Raw genomic sequence first — 4,494 nt, 5'->3', positions numbered from 1 at the left:
CAACCTTGGTCGTCATGGAATCTTTCAATGTGTCTAGAGCCACATTGAATTCCTCACGAGAGACCGAGGTTCCCCCATCGGCCTTAGACGAGATAGGATTCACACCAGAGTGCTCCTCCGCACCGTCTACAGTGTCAACACTACAACAGGACCCCACCTATAGCAACACATTTTTCCGTATCTAAAAGTACATATAAGCATTTTGAGGGTCTTTACCAACGGTTTAGGATGTGTGGCCTTATCCAGTGTTGCTAGAGCATAATACAACGGTTATACATCCATTGGTAAAAGGAACCGTTGCAAGGCTACAACACATAAAACCGACTTTTACAACACTCATATACGTTGGCGGTTAATGTACAGGAAGTCAAGTCCCATTGCTTGGCAACAAAGAATTTGCAACGCTTCAGGTGTTTTACATATAAAATGTGAACAATATTTTATATGTTGCCAGCAATTAAATTAATGCTCCACATAATGGTGATAAGAATGTATATCAAGTCATAAGAAAAAATATACACACGACTGGAAGAAATCATATATTGGAAAAAATTGTGAGATTACAATTGTTGATATTACAGGAGGAATAACATCCAAATGTGAGGCATAATCTAAATATTCTCTTGACAGCGAAACTTAAACTGAAAGCATCCACGACATCCCTACAACTTAACTAAAACTTAACCGAGGAACATCATCTAATAGGAACAACATCCCTGCAACTTAACTAAATTTAAAACAGCCATCATAACTACAACTAAAAATAGCCATCATAGTCATCCTCGTGAACTGGAACATCATCATCATCATTGCAGTATACTTGCCACACACTCATATAAGCGTCCATGTATCTTTTGAATCTACAAAGAAAATAATAAAATGAATTGTTAATACACAATGCATTGACATGATGCAAATAGTGTTGGGCTACCCAACAAATAAGAAATGTTACTTCTTACAAAGGGTAATTACTTCCGAAACATTGGTTCGCCGGCTAGATTACGACTATTACAAAGAAAAGTTGTGATCTGAAAGTTTTCCCTTACAACTCAATACATGACTTCAGGCCACAAAACAAACATAAACACACTCAGAGAAAGATAAACAGATGTTGTGGCCTAAAAAGCAAGCCACTAATAACATAGTACCTACTTAGTTGACTGGTTAAAAGCACAATAGACACTGCTCATATGGAACAGTGCAAGCCACATAATGGGAAATTCAGCAATTTATGAACCATGACAGCAAGAGTTCATGTGGGTAATTCAGCAATTTATGAATCCAAGTGGTGAGATGTCAGTGATCAGTTTAGCAATGTATGAATCAAAAAGGCTAGAGCATCTAAGAAGAAGAACTTGCATTTCCATCTTCTCAAACAGTTAAGATATGGAGATCGTATACAATTACCAGAACCATGACTATGAACACTGCCGTATCTTGGACAAATCTACTCGCACATCTAGCCGTCCATGATGTTGGCCTCCATCTCGATAGTGCCTGAATGGGTGAGTGCTACGCGTCGCATTAAATTTCACACAACAATAGGTACACCATTGGCGAGATAGGGGTAGTTGACTAAGAGTGGGAAAGGAGGCTGAAAAATGGTTAGAGCTAATGTAAGAAATAAAGGAATAAATAAATAATCACCACAACAGAAATAATCTTAGTTGCAGGTATAACTCAGTGACGTACTATGAATGTAGAGACTGGCACATTAAAAACCACCGAATGGCATTGAGTATTTCTTTCTTTGGAACCTGTGCACAAACAAACAGTGAGCTTCTACTTAACAAACGACAAACATGATGATTAGCAGTGAGCCCGTGCCGGTGTATATGTGCGTGTGCTTGCTGCAAGCTTTAGTATCTGAATGTTTGTACATGAACATGCATAAAGCGCAAGTGTAGGTTGCATCTAAGTAGCTTTTTTAGATTAGTAGATAAGTACTTGATATAGATGAATCCTCTGCGTTGACTTGATCCAAGTGCATATATAATAACTGCATGCTATGAGGGACAATCACATAACCAAATGACAAAGAAAATGTGAAATAAATCTCAAAAAAGAAAATGTGTACTATCTTATGGCGAGTTTTTTAGAGGAAGAGGCTAGCAAGACCGAGGAATTTAACTAGGGAGTTGCATAATAGCTTTTCAAACCAAAGGAAGAGAAGGGCATCAGTGTATTTAGCTAGTAATCCAAATTGTGTAGAATAGTAAGTGCATACAACAATCAGTACATTAACAGGCATGGAGTTTAGTATTTATCAGGGTTCTGAATCATATCAACAGCGTCAAAGCAACATCATAGAAGAAGCAATGTGCATTATTAATTCACCTGCTCACTAAAAGAAAGGTGTATGTGCTTCCTCCAATTGGCCCACGTCCTCTACTATTTGAGCTGGACGTGAAAGCCACCATTAGCAAGCTACTACCTCGACCTAAATAACTTGACCATCAGACTCCTGAAAAGTGTGAAATTGCAACAAAAAACTTTGATTGGTAACTCATCAATACAGAGATCTATAAAGACTGGATCCCCTCCTTAAATATTATAACTCTAGCAATATACTATTTAATATGCGGTCCACATATATGAAGTAGTGCTTCTCTACATAAAAAAAATTGAAAGGATTACCGACTAATCTATGAAGGATTGATGAGTTAGCAGTGTATAAGATTTTAAAAAAATTGATGCTCCATTGATTTATTTTTTTGGATAAGAAGGCAGACCACAGTCTACCATATATATTCCAAAGCCAGACCGAGGTCTGAGAATTGTCTTGGTACAAAAGATGCTAGCTAAAACACCGCATCAGAGGAATAGAAACATGAGAAAGAACAGGGAGGAAGGGGAACAAGCCTCTAGACTAAAACCTGACTAAATGATGTTCCTCAGGAGCTCCGAGTAGGTCTGAAGGAAGGCTTTGAGAGAGCAATCCTTCAATCTACAGCACCATAGCTAAATCATCTCCGTGATGGAAGGCGAGAAGAAAAATTTGGCATTGACTGACTGTCAAAGACCCAAGCATTACGCACTCTATACGGCTGAACTACACAGGCAGCAGAAAGCATGAACTAGTGTGGACTAACAGATCTTAGTGTGCATACAAAGTCTAGCAAGGAGTGGGATTATGTTGCCTGCTGCAAGACCTCAAGCTTACCCCACAGAAAATGAGCTGGAGCGCATCTCAATATGATGTGATCCACAGTTTTTTCAACCGGACAAGTATCACAATATGGGTGCTCAATATTCTTCCATTGTTTCAGATGCTCCATTGATATCTAATAATTACTAATTTAATAGAATAACAACCAGTGCATGAATGTAAATCAATGGAGATCGGAAGTCAGTCTGCAAACCCATCAGTGTTCGCCAATGAATTGAACAAGGGCCAAATTTTTTTAACAGGGATTAGCTGCAATAGAATCGGGGGTGCATACCTAGATGTCTACAAGAGATGAGAAGAACATAGGTTAGAGAAAGGGGAAGAGAGAGAGGATGAAGCCTGGGAAGGGGATTCACTCACCGGCGAGAGGAGGACGACTTGGCCACCAGCGCTGGAGCCGACACCCGAAACCTAGCCATCAGGGGAAGGTCGCGGGTGGGCTTTGGTGGTCATGAGCACCGGTTCTAGCCGCATGGGAGGGCTCCGCAGTGTGACGAGACCTCGGGTTGTGCTTCCCGCGATGGCTGGATTCGCCGGATGTCGCCTGAATCAGCTGCCGCAGGTGGCGCAATGAGGAGATGCATCAAGAGAGAGATGGGATGAGAGGGATGGGTGGGCGGGGGATATGGAGGATCCGGTAGCCTCTAGAGCTGCGATGTGGGAGGAGGGGAGGGGAGGCCTGGTGGCGAGGTGGGAGGAGGAGGAGGATGAGGCGGTTGGTGGCGGCGATTTGGGAGAGACCAGGGGCATCGGGTGCTCTATTTCTGGCACATCCATCTCTCCTTTCATGTGTTTTTTTCTATATGTCCCACGATAGTGTAAGAGCTGCAAATCTGCAATGGATATTTGCAACCTTTAATTTGTTTATCTATTGTGAATTTTACAACGTATAGCCAAAATGTTGTAGAATGTGTGTTGCTTTATAAGAGGTATCCTTGTAGTGCAACCATACTCTTCGGACGACAAAGTCCTTAATAAAGAGACGAGGCTCTGATACCAATTGAAAGGATCGATATAGTTGACTAGAGGGGGGGTGAATATGCAACTAACAAATTTTAGCTTTTCTTTACCAAATTAAACTTTGCATCAAAGTAGGTTGTCTAGATATGCAACTAAGTGAACAATCTATATGATGCAACAACAAGAAGCACATTAGCAAGTAAGGGATACAACACAAGTAAGCTTGCAAAAGTAAAGGCACGAGGTGACCAAGAGTGGAGCCGGTGGAGACGAGGATGTGTTACCGAAGTTCCTTCCTTTTGAGGGGAAGTACGTCTCCGTTAGAGCGGTGTGGAGGCACAATGCTCCCCAAGAAGCCACTAGGG

General features: G+C 41.2%; 1 long non-coding RNA gene across 1 annotated transcript; it reads right to left on the bottom strand.

Annotated features, from left to right (window-relative positions):
* Positions 1 to 1,418: 1,418 nt before the first annotated feature.
* Positions 1,419 to 3,914, bottom strand: LOC119310394. Its single transcript, XR_005150702.1, has 4 exons — positions 3,530 to 3,914; positions 2,338 to 2,464; positions 1,693 to 1,757; positions 1,419 to 1,594 (listed from the first exon to the last, which is right to left on the bottom strand). It is a non-coding gene; the product is annotated as an uncharacterized LOC119310394 (long non-coding RNA).
* Between the last annotated feature and the right edge of the window lie 580 nt (positions 3,915 to 4,494).

Source organism: Triticum dicoccoides, chromosome 1B (assembly GCF_002162155.2).
Source record: "Triticum dicoccoides isolate Atlit2015 ecotype Zavitan chromosome 1B, WEW_v2.0, whole genome shotgun sequence".
Taxonomy (NCBI): domain Eukaryota; kingdom Viridiplantae; phylum Streptophyta; class Magnoliopsida; order Poales; family Poaceae; genus Triticum; species Triticum dicoccoides.
Note: the sequence above shows the minus strand (reverse complement) of the source record. Positions and strands in the feature narration are given on the sequence as shown.